The sequence below is a fragment of the Colobus angolensis genome, unplaced genomic scaffold (genome assembly GCF_000951035.1).
Source record: "Colobus angolensis palliatus isolate OR3802 unplaced genomic scaffold, Cang.pa_1.0 Scaffold6, whole genome shotgun sequence".
In the NCBI taxonomy this organism is placed as follows: domain Eukaryota; kingdom Metazoa; phylum Chordata; class Mammalia; order Primates; family Cercopithecidae; genus Colobus; species Colobus angolensis.
This window is the reverse complement of record NW_012119598.1, coordinates 17,686,170-17,703,150: the sequence shown is the minus strand read 5'-3', so window position 1 is coordinate 17,703,150 and position 16,981 is coordinate 17,686,170. Positions and strand designations below refer to the sequence as shown.

Below are 16,981 nucleotides of genomic sequence, written 5' to 3'. Positions count from 1 at the left end.
GTATAAATGTTTATAGAAACACAGTCTTAAATATTTTAAACGTAGCATACCAATCGTACTTAAAGAGAACTTTATGCACTATCACACACATTCGGAGTTTTTGGGTAAAAACACCTTGTACCTTCTTTGGTAGAAAATACTTATGTATTTGTATGTGTGTAAGAGAGAGTGTGTGTGTGTTTATTTTAAATTCTTAAACGTAGCAGATCTTTTGAAGCAGAGCAGAAAACTAGCATGTTACTGACACTGCATTCTCAGCCATGGGGAAAGCAACAGTATGTTTCAGCTTTAGCAAATCAGATGTGTTGACTCACTAAAGAACCTGAGTAACTACACCTCTGTTTTTATTACGGGAAATCTTAAGAGTGTTTTGTAAAGCCAATATAGACTCAGGTTTGATTACTATCATGACTCAGAGACTTGATAATTTGACATATTTTCTCTGGATAATTGTATATGTTTCCTGTTATTTTGGATTTTTTATTATTGTTATTTACTGTGGGTTGTGCACTCATATACGTGCAGCCAAGAAAAGCAATAGTGAGATGGTTCAGTGTATGGAATCAGTTGTATTGAACAAACAGCGGGGCGGGTGAGGGGAGATAGTTTTTTTTGTAATCAGACTATTGTTAGTGAGCACTTCCTTTGGCTTTTATATATTTAAATATATCTTTTCTTTATAACTTCATAGGACATGGAACACGTAAATGCATTTTGAATTTAAAGCAGAACATCACATTGCAGTAAAATTAAAAGCTCAAGATTCCATTTTCTTGTAAAATTTCTAATCATCCCCATTTGCTGAACTTTGGACCCTTCCTTGGCATTGGGAGGTCATGGCTCATGAATGCATCTCCTGTTGCCTGGCTTACAGCCACCCCCTGCTGCAGTGCCCTTTGGGAGAAGTGTGTAATGTGCGTGCTTGGACTCGTTATCTCCTTTCATTTCCCCAACATCAGTTAATGCTGCGTAGTTTGCAATGTGATACTGCTGTGCATTGGTGCCTAACTGTGTAGGCTGGCTAGAAGAACGAACCTTTGCGGTGGTCAGGTGAAGCCACTGAGTGTGCCCCTTTGTGGCCGCTACAATAAGGTGATCGGGAATTCTTCATTTCTGATCACTGAACTTTTCCAGAATGTCCTCAGGCTCCCCCAGGAACTGTATTATAGTATGATATTCCGTGTATCATGGTTTTTCAATGATACACATGATTCTGTGTATCATTTGGTTTTTCTGGGAGAGGATTGTAGCTTTCAATCAGATCCTCCGAGAATTCCGTTTCTCAAAAGGTTCATAGGAACCAGTTATTTAGAATTGAGACATAGGCACATCTTCCAAGGAAAACAAATGAAGGAGGGTGTTAAGGGTGAGTTACAGAAAACAAGCCATAAGCTACTTATTTTATCCAATTAAAAATAACCATGACATGGCCATTTTGTAAATTATTACATTAAATCTACATTGCAGATATACCTCGTACGTATTTATTTAATTTTTTTTTTAAGAGGCAGGGTCTCCGTCTGTCACCCTGGCTGGAGTGCAGTGGCATGATCATAGCTCACTGCAGCCTCAAATGCTCGGGCTCAAGCAGTCCTCTTGCTCCAGCCTCCCGAATATCTAGGACTACAAGGACGTGCCACCATATCTGGCTAATTTTCCAATTTTTTGTAGAGACGAGGTCTCACTGTGTTGCCCAGCTCCCTGACCCCAAGCAGTCCTCCCGCCTCAGCCTCCCAAAGTGCTGGGGTTACAGGCGTGAACAACCATGCCCAGCCACCAGGTACATATTTAAAACATGGTTTGTTTCTTTTGAAATAATGAAAAGGAATAATGTTTCAGGGTTTGTGGCATCCACATTTTGGGATGACTACATGCCGTAACCTTGTTTGTAGTAGCTCCTGATTTTTATCTGTATGAGAAATTGCTCAGCATGAGACAGATGAGGAGCATTTGGGGAAATGTGTGAGTGATTTAGTAAAGACTAATAGCTGTCTTACGGGAACCGTCTTCTGGTTTGCATTTGTATGAAGAGGAATGCAGAGCAGGAATAATTTGGAATGGGGGAGCTGGTTATCCTCTGGGTGTGTCAAGCACAAATCTCAGATTTCATTACCTCTGCACAAGTCTTGACAGTTTGCAAAATGTGCCTAGAGGTATGCTTGATAAGGACAGACATTTCTTGCCTGGGTTCTAGCTGTGTCACTGCTAGCACAGTGTCTGGCCTGAACAGTATCTAAAGAAATATTTTGTTGGATGAGTACCTCAACAAAATATGAGAACCTCAGTGGTTTCTCATAGCAGCCCTGTGGATATAGACACAGCACGTTTTATCATTCTTTTCTACGGGCTCAAAGAGGGTAATTACTTACCCGGGCTCACGTAGCTGGTAGGTAAAGGATTTAGGCCTCTCCTGTATACCATGCTTTAGCTCGACCCAAATAATAAAAGCAGAAAAGCCATGTTTGGATCAACTGAGTTTTAATAGAAGAGCATTGGAGAGAGGTTGTAAACCCTCAGATAGTTTAAAAATTAGGCCGGGCACGGTGGCTCAAGCCTGTAATCCCAGCACTTTGGGAGGCCGAGACGGGTGGATCACGAGGTCAGGAGATCGAGACCATCCTGGCTAACACTGTGAAACCCTGTCTCTACTAAAAAATACAAAAAACTAGCCAGGCGAGGTGGTGGGCGCCTGTAGTCCCAGCTACATGGGAGGCTGAGGCAGGAGAATGGCGTAAACCTGGGAGGCGGAGCTTGCAGTGAGCTGAGATCCGGCCACTGCGCTCCAGCCCGGGCGACAGAGCAAGACTCCGCCTCAAAAAAAAAAAAAAAAAAAATTAATAGTAGCATCCTTGACTTGTAATGGAGAGAATGTCTTAAGCTCAGATGTCTTGATGGTGCTAATCACGTCGGGCTTTTATAATTGAGTGAAAGCACAGAAAATAATTTATTCATTCTTGTACAACCAAGTATTTATTGAATGTCTTTTCTGCACCAGATATGATTCTATGCACTGAGGATGTAACAGAGAACAAACAAGGTTGTCTAAGTCCCTGCCCTCAGAGAGCTTATGTTCTCATAGTGGAGATAAGTAAATTGCGTAAGTAGACTCTATTTGCAGACCCCCCAACATAGGGTAGGATATGTTAGGAGACAGAGTGACGGCAGGAGTGAAGGGGATTCTTTTGTTCGGTGGAATCAGGGAAAGCCGTTTCGGATGGGCTTTTGTACAGAGACCGCAGTAAGGTAAAGGAGCCAGCCCTGGGAGATGGGAGTGGTGAAGGGTGAGATGAGAATCTGAGGATGAGCGCTGCAAAGGAAGAGAATGGCCAGGTGAAGGCTCTGAGGCCAGAAGGAGCCTTTGAGTTCATCTAGAGGCTGCAAGAACTTGGATTTTACTCTAAATGTGATGGGAAACTCTGTTAGTTTTCCAGGGCTGCTCTAATAAATTAACAGAAACTTGATGGGTTAAAACAACAGGAATTTGTTCTCTCAAAGTTCTGGAGGGCAGACGTCTGAAATCAGGTGTCAGCCGGGCCATACTCCCTCCTGAAGCTCTGTTGGGAAAACCTTTCCTTGCCGCTGTCATCCTCTGCTGGTTCCAGGTGTTCTTGGCTTGTAGCAGCATCACTCCAGTCTCTGCCTCTGTTTGCACATGGCCTTCTCCTGTCTGTCTGTACAGGTCCTCTCCTGTCTCTTAGAAGAACAGTGGTCATTGGATTTAGGACCCATCTGGGAAATCCATGACATTTATGTCAGAGGCTGGAAAAGGAAGGACAGGTGGGATGTGACCATCCAGAGAGCCTATCTCAGCTGTCATGGGTTGTCACAAAGGCCATTGTGTGGTTAATTTTTATCTCATTATTCTTGTTTCCTCTTTAATCTTTCATTCTAAGCCCTACAGCCCTGATTGGCAGATTCACTGTCGGATTTTTCTAGTTGTAGATTACATGCTTTTTCTTAAAGCCATCTTCATTTATTAACCTACATTCACTTTTAATTTTAATGCACCAGTCAATAATTATTTCACTTGACAGTTTTTGACAGCATGCTGCTTGTGACATTTAGCTGTTTAGCATGAATTCAAAAGGTGATCTATCAGTTTGCACAAATGAAATAAAGTTGCTCTTTCTTCCTTTGCTTTGGAGGAATGTATTTAAAAAAAAGTATGTTTATCCTTCCCTGGAGAATTTTTGATGTAGAAATACTGAATAGTTTTCTATATAAGAAGATAGAGGACTGCAGAGCTTTAAAATTTGTTATGCTTATTTTACTTATATCATAAATTCACTTGAAAGGCCAGTTTTCTCTTAATTGCATTGCTATTGTGGAGATGAATCATTCAACAAAGGTTTACTAAGCGCCTGTCGTGTGCATGACACTGTGTAAATGTTATGGAAAATAAAGACGAGAGTCCCCAAGAAGTCTAGTAGTCAGAGAAACAAAGCTACCTCCCAAATTATGGTGGGTAGAAAAACTTAGAAAATGACAATTTTATTCTGCGACATACCTTCACTTAGTGAATCCTATGTGAAAATTCCCAGTAAAAACCTATGAACAAAAGTGTGTGGCTGTCTTCATGTATATCCTGTATGCACACATCTGTGAACATATTACAGTCCAGAATGAACCTAGCTGAAAACGAAACAGCAGGGGGAAATGTTCTTTCTCACTAAAATCACAGTGTTAAAACTCTTGGCAGTTCAGATGGTCTCCACTGTAGCTGTTGGTTTACGTTTTGATAATTTACCAAAGAGCATAATATATTTAATTCCTAGTTGGATGGTGTAACTCAACACAGCATTTCCAGTGAAACGCTTTGCAAATGGAAAGTAAGCATTTTCTTTGGAACCTGGCAGCTTCCTTACTCCTTAGGTTCTTCTGTGGGTATAAGCATGACCTATAGGTTAGAAGTTCTGGAACAGAAGGAGAAAAATGAATTATGTCACAGTTAACAGGAAAGGAGGTGCTTTGCATTCCTGCTCCTTGGCAGTTAGTTTTGTTTCACTTCCTTGGTTTGGGGGCGTTTGGCCTTGCATATCCTGGCAAGATTTAGGCAAACAGGCACTGACCTTCTGGTATGCTCTTTCATTTTGCCCCATGCATATTATTAAGAGGCATAATTCACTGTCATATTTTTGTGGCTAAAAGTTTTCTAACTTCTGTATACTAAGACTTTGTTTTCTAGCTTACTAGGGCAAAAGAGCTAGCATTTTCTGGGCATCATTGACCCTTCACTATGATTTGGATTTTTTAAAGAAACACATAAACTGTTCATTGCACCTTGTTGTGTGGCAACTCTGCCAGTCACTAATTGGTACTGTGGGTATTTGGCTCTTGCTCTTATTTACTTTGCTCTGGTTTTTACATCACTTAATTAAATCTTGTGCCAGTTTCCATTCTATACATGCATAGGGAGGCAAACAGAAACTTTGTCCTGAAGCACCAAGTTCTTTGGCTTCATCCTCCTAAACAGCTCTGCGAAAATCAGTTCAAAGTGAGTAGAGCCAGAAGTGGCGTGTAAGCCATGCCGTCAGCGATGGCTGGCTGGATCTGCATATGATCGCCACCTTCTGCCCCTGCTTTTGGAGACTAGAGATGGCTTCTGGTCTGTGTCCAGGGCTTGCCATGTTGATTCAGAGAGCTATGCCACAGATGAGCCCGACTTGAGACCCTGATGCCAGCGTATCCTCAGGCCCACGAGATCGTTATGCCAGAATGTTAATCCGCAGTGGAAACCATCACTAATGTATTCTCAGGCCCACATGATGAGCACATTCTCTCTCTGTGTCAAGCTGCATAGGAATATAAATCCTAACTGGAAGCTACTTTATTGATGTGCCTTGAGAACTTGCTGCTCTCTGGCTGCAGGTATCAGCAGCAGTCACAGTGTACGTGTTCTCTAAGGAAGATCCATATGGAGTCAGGTGGTTGCTTAGTGAGCAGGAAATCGGAACAAGGGAGTGGGATGAATTGACTGTTAAGTGGCACCAAGCAAACATAGCGTGCCACTCTGTTCGTCTCAGGAGAAGGATGGCTTTTCTAGTGGGACCAGGAACACGTCAGTCATTGCCTGCCACTCCCTACAGTCATCTCACTAGGGTGGCCTCGCCTGTGAAGACACTCTCTTCTCCCCAACAACCTTAGCATTGCCTACATAGACTTTAGTGACGCTGTACTTTCCTGGCTAAGCCAGCCCTGGCACCCTTTTGAGGACACAGTCTTTTCTTAAATTCATGACTGTATTTCATCAGGTGCTGGCTGGAGCAGGGGAAGTGGTGATGGTAGTAATTATCTTTCTTCAGTTGGCTTTGTATTTCCATGTTCTCATCCACTAAATTTTGTTCTTACTATAAACCTCTAACTAGGCAATCTCTTCCCCATTATCGAGTTCCTGGTTGGGGAATGGTAATCTTTATTATCCTTCTTATAAGTCCCTTTGGAATGGATAGAGGCTTTGGGATGGACGTCCCATGAATTATACCTTCATATCAAGCTCTGTGAACTGAATGGCAACATGGAGGCATTCATCCAGACCAGGAGTAGGCAAACCATGGCCCGTGGGCCAAATCCAGCCCGTTCTTGTAAATAAAGTTTTATTAGCACACAGCTACATCCAATAATTTGTCGAATGTCTATAGCAGTTTTCGTGCTACAGTGGCAGACTTTGATGTGAGTCATGGTGAAAGAGAGCATAGTCCGAGAAAACCTGAAATGTCTACTGTCTGATCCTCATCAGAAAATGTTTGCCAACTGTAGTCTATACCTTTGCAAGTCAGAGAATTGCATTAGGGAAGAACTAGAAGCCCTCCTTTTGTACCCCCACAACCCTGCCACAATTCAGTGAACAAATAGATCAAAGAGGGAATGTGACTTGCCCAAAGTTACAGAGCTGGTTTATCAGAAAACCAGGACCTGAGCTCAGATCATCCAATTCCTAATATATTTGTCTAATACTTTTGGAGGACACTGGGAGGGTCATTGTGAGTTTTACGGTTTACAGATGATTAACCATTACAATATACTGAAAGAAAGCTTCTTTAGTGGTCAGTGCTATTTTCCAAACTGACTTCCTGAGGCAAAATCACTAGCCAGCTTGGCATTGATACTCATTTATTAATCTTACAAACAACACCTACCGTATTTCAGGAATGGGGCTAGGGACTAAGACACTGATGAACAAGCACCATCCCGGCCTTGGGAAGTTTGGATGAGAAGAGTGGTCAGATAGTTAGATATGGAGATGCATGTCCTTTCATCTGTAGTGTGTTACTTATCATCACAGAGCTGTGATCATGTGGACAAAGGATGTGTTAATTTAGCCTTGAGTGGGTGAGAGTGTTGTCGGGAATGACTCCACAGGGTTGGAGATGTTTGAGCTCTGTCTCAAAGGCGACTGAGTTCTTCAGGTAGAGAATTTCAGCAGAAATGGCTGTGATCCTCTAGGCATGAGTGTGCGTGGTATCCAGTAATTTGGGAATGCTTGTCTAACACAACCAGAGGTAGGGCATAGGGTATGTGGTATGGGGTAACAGGAAATATAGTTGGAAAAGTAAGTTGGAGCCAAACCGGGAAACTTACGGCATTTCAAATGCTAAGGAGTACGGACTTTGGCTTACATTCTAGGAGTTTTCTAATCTGTAGATTCCAAAACATATGGGAGACCACATTTCTTATAAAAGAGGACCTACACATTCATACCCACACAAAGCATGGTCTGTAGATTTGGTCATCAGAATCACTAACAGAAATAGGAGCTTTCTTCCAAATATGTGGAGCTGGCTGATATTGTAAGTCATTAGCCAGAATTCATTCACAGCATTACTAAGTTCATAGTATCTTTTTGACCATTGTACATCTTCTTGATCAACAAATATTAAGAGTTAAACATCTAGTGCCTGAAGTCTGCAACATTTTTGATTGAAGAAAATGTTGGGAACTACTGCTGTTGATGGCAGTAATCATGAAATTTTTTGAGTTAACAAATATTATAGGTTCCAGAGTAAAGCTGCCCTAAATTTTACTAGCTTTGTGACTTTGAGCAAGTTATTTAACATACCTCAGCTGTAAGAGTCTTTATCTCTAACTGTAAAATAATAGCCTCTGTCTCTTAAGATTGTCATGAAGATATGATAATGTCTGAACAGCATGTAGCGTGGGGCCAGGCTGACAGGATATATTCATGTTCAAATAGAAGCTATTGTAATGATTTTTAGTGGATGTGGCATATGCAGATGTATTTTAGATTTGACCCAGAGTGGAAGATGAGTTGAAAAAGGGAGAGTGGTATGACCTTTGTGGTATCGAAGCGAGAAATAATGGGGCCGAGGTGGGCAGGGGATAGGTTAGGGAAGGAGAGGGGAGGCAGAGTATGGGAAGGTGTATGTCCACTTTAGGTCATGATGTGAGAAATGAAAGAAGCCACATTCTGTTTCGTGCCCAAAGCAACAGACAAGGCACAATTTAGGGTTTAGGGAAACCAGTTTCTGTGACTTGATGACATAGAATGGTACGGCTTATCGGGCAGATTCCACACCCCATAACTCCTGGAACTGATCTAGATAAGAATTCACCTTGAGTAAATTTTAAAAATTAATTTAATAAATTAATACCCCCCCTTTGAAACATACAAAAATTAGAATTACAGCATGAGTATCTTTTTTTGCTCTAAAACAGTACAGCCCTGCAGTTTAGCCTACACCCATCATAGAGCTTTCAAAGGAATGTATATAAGAAAATACGTATACAATGACATATTTACAAAAATTAAGTAATATGTATATACTGTTAAACATTTCTGTATTGATGCTTAGAAAAAGATGGGACAAATGTTAAGTGTCAGCTGGGAGGTTTTTACTTCCTTCTTTGCCGTTTCTGTAGTTTTCAAAATGAATATGTATATAATTTTAAAATGTGCTAACACTATTTCAAAAGGAAAACAATCACAAAAAGGAATAGGTTGGAAAAGCTTCAGGGGACTTGCTATCCTTGTCTTTTTGGGTAGCTGTTCTACAAAGGCGGGCGGTGGTGGGTGCCTCCCAGCTGTGTCTCATTTCAGTCAGTGGATACTCTTCTAAATCAAGTGATGGGCAGCCTACCTCCGAAAGGCGGGTGGGAGTGAGGCATGAGTGTAGCAGTAGTACATGTGAATGGGGCCAGATTTTGTTGTGTTTTTTTTTTTTTTTTTTTCTGACAGAGTCTTACTCTGTCGCCCAGGCTGGCATGGAGTGGTGTGATCTTGGCTCACTGCAACCTCTGCCTCCTGGGTTCCATGATTCTCTGCCTCAGCCTCCCAAGTAGCTGGGACTAGAGGTGCACGCCACCACCCCTGGCTAATTTTTGTATTTGTATAAAGATGAGATTTTACATGTTGGCCAGGCTGGTCTCAAACTTCTGGCCTCAAGTGATCCACCTGCTTTGGCCTCCCAAAGTGCTGGGATTATAGGCATGAGTTACTATGAGCGGCCAGGGGCCAGTTAAGATTTGACGATTACATCTTATTGAATTTTTGCCTCAGAGGCACCTGGAAGGCTTATTTAGACTACAGATTCCTGGGCCCCAGGCCCAGGGTTTCTGATTCAATAGTTCTAGGGTGGAGCCTGAGAATATGTATTTCCTATAAATCTCTCCCTGAAACTGATGCTGCTGGCCCCAGGACCACACTTCAAGTGAGGGGTAGTAAGCAGGTGGAGAACTCCATGGAGGATGAAAAGCATCCAGTTGAATTTTATATTTGGTTCCCCTTCTTCATATACACACACTGAAATCACTCCACTCTGTGTTTTCTGAGATTCTTTCCCTCACTGGAATATTTGGTTCTCTCTTCGTGTTCAGTCAGTAGAAACAAGAAGTGACTCTTGGATTGAGCAGTTTTCACACAAGTAGCCCAAATGATATTGACACATCATTTTTACACAGCATCAGCTTGTTCACACACATATGCCACCAGAGGCCAATGGCGTCCTTTGGCTTTGTTCTCCTTTTTAAAAATTCAGTGAGTAAGCTAATTTTATAGGAATGTCTCAGAAAGCTATTCCTGTAAACCCAGCGTTTGTAAATTGAAATAGAGGAAGCGGTGCTGATTACTGCAATTGTATTGAAACTTACTCATGGAGCAGTCCCTCTAGATTCAGAGAGTTTGGACAGAAACCTTCCAACTCTTCCCTTACCACTCCATTGTTTGGTAAAGTTTAATTTGCTCACATGGCATCTACTTTTTCAGCCAGGGTTAATACTTCTAGTGATTCTTTCACTGGAAGGGATGATTCAGAGAGGAAGAGTTGGCATTAATTGCTTCATCAACTGTGCTTATTATGAGTCATCTCTCGCTTGTCTTAGTAATTCAACTGGAAGAAGGAGAAATGGTATCTCTGGTTCCTGAGGCCAGCCTGGGCTTCAGTGAACTAGGATACTCCCTCGTAGCCATTTGTGATGAGAGTTTCATTCAGTTACTAAGGGAATGAATAGATTGTGAATCTCATTATCCTAGCAGGTAAATATAAATCTATAAATGGCAAATTGCAGTTACTTCCTGATGTTTATCAGTGATCAGATGGCACAGGCAGGATGTTAGCCCTAGAAGGGCACTGTTTTGAAGGTGGCTGATTAAGGGGCAAAAGACAAAAAAAAAAAAGCCAAACAGAGGGCTATGTTCAGGTTCCTGTCTTTACTCAGTCCCCTCCCCTAGCTTCCAATTTGATTAACGGAGGTGTCGAGGGAGGAAGAGGACAATTTCCAAATAAAACTGCCTTTGATTCTTTTTTTTGAGTGTAATGTGGTAACTGGATTATTTGGAAACACGAATTTAGGTCTCTTACTTTCTACTTCTTGCATTCAGTTCAGTCGTGTCTTCCTGTTTGGCGTATACCTTCCCCTTCTGACTCAGTCTTCTCTATTTCTCTTCTCACTGTACCAGACCACCGTTCGTCCCCTGCCTTAGGCGTTTCTCACTTGCTGTCTGCCTTGTGTGGCCGTTTTCACTCAAGCATGTTCACTGTTCCTTTGTATGGAATAGGGGTTATCCCCACAGACCCTCCAGGTGGAAAGTACATCTTTCTTTTCACTAATAAATTAGTTTCTATTTAGGGAGAACTTACATACAGTGAAATCAACACATCTTAAGCAAGCAGCTCAATGAGTTTTGACGAATGCATACATCCACATAATCAGCATCCTAATCAAGATATGGGACATTTCCATCACCCCAGAGCCCCTCTGTCCCCTTCCTGTCACTTTCCACCTCCCCGTCGTCAACCACTGCTTTGATTTCTGTCACTGTAATTGAATTTTGTTTGTTCTTGAGCTTCACACAAATGGAATCATTCAGTCAGTACTTTTTTGAATCTGCTTTCTTTTGTTCAGCATATCATTTTGGAGATCATCTGTATTGTTGCAGGTAGCAATAGTTAATTTTTAAAATGCTAGCCAGACGCCAAGGCAGGTATATTGCTTGTGTCCAGAAGTTCAAGACCAGCCTGGGCAACATGGTAAAATCCTGTCTCTACTAAAAATACAAAAACTAGGCGGCAGCAGTGGCAAACGCCTATAGTCCCAGATACTCAGGAGGCTGAGGTGGGAGGATCACTTGAGCCTGGGAGGGGTCAAGCCTGCAGTGAGTCATGATGGTGCCACCGCACTTCCAGCCTGGGCAATAGAATGACCTGTCTCAAAACAATCAGTCTATATCTATCTAGATATAGATTTTTTTTTAATTTTTTGAACTCATATATATATACGTTCTTTATATAATCTGGATTTAAGTCATTTATCAGAAATAGAATTTTTTCTCAGTGTTTGGCTTACCTTTTTTATTTTCTAAGCTGTGTTTTTGATGAGCTTCTTTAAATTTTAATGAAGTCTAATTTAAATCTTTTTTTAAGATAAATGCTTTTTGTGTCTTTGTAACATTTTTGCTTACCCTGTGGTTACTAAGATGTTATCCTCCTGTTTTCACCTAGAAGCTTTCTAGTTTAGCCTTAACATTTAAGTCTATGAGCCATTTCAAATTAATTTTAAGATATGAGGTGTAGGGGTCAAGATTCAGTTTTTATTAAAATGTATGAAACAAGTTATTAAAATGATTTTCTTTCCTTATGAAATTGCCATAGCACCTTTGTCAAAAATTAGTTGGTTGTATATGTGTTTTAAGACTCTCTGTTCCACTGATCCGCAGTCTGTACTTAGGTCAATACTATATTGTCTTGATTAAAATACTGTTATGGGCTGGGCTCTGTGGCTCTTGCCTGTAATCCCAGCACCTTGGGAGGCTGAGGTGGGAGGATTGCTTGGGCCCAGGAATTTGAGGCTACAGTGATTGCAGCACCACATTCTTTATTTTTTTTTTTTTGAGACAGAGTCTCGCTCTGTCGCCCAGGCTGGAGTGCAGTGGCCGGACCTCAGCTCACTGCAAGCTCCGCCTCCCAGGTTCACGCCATTCTCCTGCCTCAGCCTCCCGAGTAGCTGGGACTACAGGCGCCCGCCACCTCGCCCGGCTAGTTTTTTGTATTTTTTGGTAGAGACGGGGTTTCACCGTGTTAGCCAGGATGGTCTCGATCTCCTGACCTCGTGATCCGCCCGTCTCGGCCTCCCAAAGTGCTGGGATTACAGGCTTGAGCCACCGCGCCCGGCCTGCAGCACCACATTCTAACCTGGGCAGCAGAGTGAGACCCTGTCTCTATTAAAAATTATAATAATAGGCTGGGTGTGGTGGCTCACGTGTGTAATCCCAGCACTTCGGGAGGCCAAGGCGGAAGGATTGCTTGAGCTCAGGAGTTTGAGAACAGCCTGGGCAACATAGCAAAACCCCATCTCTACTAAAAATACAAAAATTATCTGGGTGAGGTGGCATGTGCCTGTAGTCCCAGCTACTGGTGAGGCTGAGGTGGGAGGATTGCTTGAGACCAGGAGGTTGAGGCTGCAGTGGGCTGTGATCATGCCGCTGCACTCCAGCCTGGGTGACGGAGCTAGACCCTGTCTCAAAAATAATAATAATAAAATTAAAAAATAATGAATAAATGTTAAAATAAAAAACTAAATAGCTTTATGGTAAATGTTGAAAACAGATAGTGTGAGTCCTCTCTTTTTTTTTTTTTCCCTCAAGATTATTTTGGTGGTGTTCTAGCTCCTTCAGAGTTCCATATAAATCCTCCCTATCCCCCAAAAAAGCCTGTTAGAAATTAGTTGGGATTGCATTGAATCGTAACAGATAAACTTAAGGAAAATTCACCTTAACAATATTGAAACTTCAATTCAAAAAAACAGTGTATCTTTCTCCGCCTTTTAAATTAATTTCTTCCAGGAATGTTTCCCTGTTTTTCCTGCAGAGACATTGCATATCTTTGGTAAAATTTAATTGTACTTTATGCTTTTTGATATAATACATGTACTTTTTAGATCATCCTTTTCAAATTATTTAATGCTTACATAAGAAAATATGATTGATTTTTGTATATTGACCTTGCAATTTGTGAGCTACTAAATTCTCTTCTTTGTGAAGTTGGATAACCAGGCCTTTTTTTCTGATCATACAGGGAAAGCATCAACTATTTCACCACTATTTCATCATGATGTTAGCTGTAGGTTTTTCATTTGCCTTTTATTGGATTGAGGAAGTTTCCTTCTATTCTCTTTTTTCTAATAATTTTTGTTTGTTTGTTTTTATCGGGAATGTGTGTTGAATTTTGTGCAGTTCATTTTTGCCTCTGTTGAGATGTCATATGGTTTTCTGCTTTATGTGGTGAATTATATCGATTGGTTTTAAGTGTTAAATCAACCTTGAGTTCCTGGGATAAGAACCAGTTAGAATTATGTATTATTTTGACCTGTTGCTGGATATTTTGGCTAATATTTTGTTAAGTATTTTTGCAGCTATCTTTATTAAGAACATTGGTCTGTAATTTTGCTTCTTTATATAATATTTACTAGGGTTTAGTGTGTTAGTAATACTGATTATATAAAATGTATTTGTGGAGTCCTCCTGGTTTTTACTATTTTCTGAAAGAATTTATGTAAGATTTTCTTTCCTTTTAAAATTGATGAAATTCCACAGTGAAATCTTTGGGCTTGGAGTTCTCTTTGTGTGAAGGTTCTAGCAGTTTTTAAAATTTAATTTAAAAACATTATAAAGTAAAATATTCCCTTTTTTTGATGTACAATTCTATGAGTTTTAACACATGTGTAGAGTTGCATAACTACCACCACAATCAGGATACAGAACAGTTGTATCATCACTGTGCCAAGGATTTTGATACTGAATTCAATTTCTTAACATGTAGCCGACTCTTCAAATTTTCTGTTTATTCTTGCTATTGGTAAGTTATGTTTTCTATTTTTCAAGAAGTTTTTCATTTCATCCAAGTTGTGAAATTTATTGACATAAAGTTGTTTGTAATATTTTCTTCTTATCTATTTAGTGTCTGTAGGATTTATGGTGATATCCCCTTTTCCGTTTCTAATGATGTTTTAATTTACTTATTTTTGTGATTAGTTTTGCTAGATATTAATACTTTTGTTAAGCTCTTCAAAGAATGAAATACTGTTTGTTTTCTGTTCTTCCCATTATTTCCTTCTTTTTCTCTACTTTGGGTTTAATTTTCCGTCCTTTTTCTTTTTCTTTTCTTTTTATTTTTGAGACAGAGTTTCGCTCTTTCGCCTAGGCTGGAGTGCAGTGGCACAATCTTGGCTCACTGCAAACTCTGTTCCCTGGGTTCAAGTGATTCTCCTGCCTCAGCCTCTCGAGTAGCTGGAATTACAGGCACCTGCCACCGTGCCCAACTAATTTTTATATTTTTAGTAGAGACTGGGTTTCGCCATGTTGGCCAGGCTGGTCTTGAACTCCTGACCTCAGGTGCTCCACCTGTCTTGGCCTCCCAAAGTACTAGGATTACAGGCGCCAGACACCGCGCCTGGCTTGCTTTCTTTTCTCTGTATCACTGATTTGAATGTTGTCTTTTTTTTCTGTTCCTAGGTACACACACTTTTAAGATTGATTTATCTTCCTAATAAATACATCCTTTAATTATTATGAAATGACCTTTTAACTCTGGTAATTCTCCTTGTCTAGAAATCTACCGATTTGGATATGGCTATAAGAGCTGTAGGCTGTTCAGACTTCAGCCAAGGTCTTGCAGTGAACCTTCATGTTTTAATTGCATTGCACAAATTTTGATATATATTTTTATTGTCACTTAACTCAGTATTTTATATTTCTATTTTATTTCCTCCGGGAATTGTCTAGTAGTAAACATTTTAATTCACAGACATGGGGAATTTTTAAGCTTCCCTTTTTTTCTTAATTGCTAATTACATATTTATTTATTTATTTCTCTTCATAGTTGTTGCTTTAAATATCTCTATGCCATTTTGTTAGATGCATATATGTTGATGATTATAAAATCATCTTTATTGATTGTTCCTTTTGCCAGCCTAGGATGTCCCTCACCATCATTTATAATGCTTTTAACCTTACATTCCATTTTGTCTGATATTCAGAGTGCTATCCTGGCTTTTGTTTTTAGTTTTGCTTATATTTTCTTTCTTTTAGTTTTAATGTCATTGTATATGTTCATTTTAAATGCATCATTCTTCCCCCCCCACCGCATATTGTGTATAGCTCTGTACTTGTCTCTGTTATTTGATTAGTGACTTTATACCCAGTTATCCTTACTATAATCATTTTTATTAAGACTTTTTAGCTTCATTTAATGTTTTCTACTTGGTTTTACTTTTTGTTTTGTTTTGCTTTTTTCCTTTGGATAGATTGGATTTTTTTTTTTTTTTTTGCTGAACACATTTTATTTTATTCTTATAGCATTTACCTTTATTTAAATATAAACTTAGATATAAACATAGTTTCCTTTATGTCTAAAAATTATCAATATTTTTTAAGTTCCCCAAATGACTCTCCCACTCATAACCACTGGACCTCTTCTCTCTCAGTCTGCTATTTTCCCCAGTGTTCCCTCTACTGAGACTTAACCACCTTCTTTCCTGCAAGAATTCCCCACCACATGGAAAATAACTCTCAGATGCATCAACCTCCAGCCTGTGCAACTTCCCCACCTGGTTTGGAACCAGAAGTGACTTCTACTTTTAGAAAGTTCATTCTCTGGGCAGAGTGGAAGATAGAATTCATTGGGGTGTTGTTGAGAAAGAGAGACCATCTAGGGACTCATGAAAAAGTCCAGGAGACTTTAGAAGGGTCCAGGTTAGAATAGTGGCAGTAGAGTGGGAGGACTGGTGGAACAACCAGGAGGATTTGGTATTTGTATTTAGGAGTTTGAGCGAAAGAGAAGTTGATGGTGCCAAGTATGAGTGGCAAATATCAGATTTCTTTTATTTTTTCCTACCCTATTCTCTTTCCTCCCAAATTCCAGTTGCATGACTTCTTACCAAGGTTTGGTTCTGCCATTTTAAATGAAATAAGAAATGTAAAACACATGGTATATGTCCTAGTATAGAAATAGTAATTAAAAAAAAATAGATGCTAGCTTCCACATTTCTGTCTCAAGTTCCTGACTGTATGAATGGGGAGGAGGAGCCTACAGATTCCTGAGGAGGAACAACTTCTTTTTCTTGGTGGCAGGGTGGTTAGAAATGTAATTATTTCATTTCCTCATCTTTTGAATTTGAGCTGCCATTGAGACATTTAGGTGACAGAAAATTGTATATGTAAGTCTAGGATTGAAAAGAGATGATAGAGATTGGATAGTTGTTAGGAAAACTGTAGAAGCTCTTCTAGCTGCAGGTGATAAAGTGAAGAGAAGAGAAACTTGAAAAACACTTATGGGATGGATTGGAAGGAGGATCCATCAGAAAAAATTAGGAGGCCTGAATTATTGCCCCAGTCTGACACTGACTGGTTTATTTAGCCTTGAATAAAGCACTTAACCTTCTCAGGGTCCTCTCTTCCTTCCCTTCCTTTCCTTCCTTCCTTCCTTCCTTCCTTCCTTCCTTCCTTCCTTCCTTCCTTCCTTCCTTCCTTCCT

At 40.2% G+C, this 16,981-nt stretch overlaps 1 protein-coding gene across 2 annotated transcripts in view; it reads left to right on the top strand.

Annotated features, from left to right (window-relative positions):
- Positions 1–16,981, top strand: part of ATXN1 (ataxin 1) — a 454,497-nt gene that overhangs the window by 38,880 nt on the left and 398,636 nt on the right. The window lies entirely within an intron of this gene.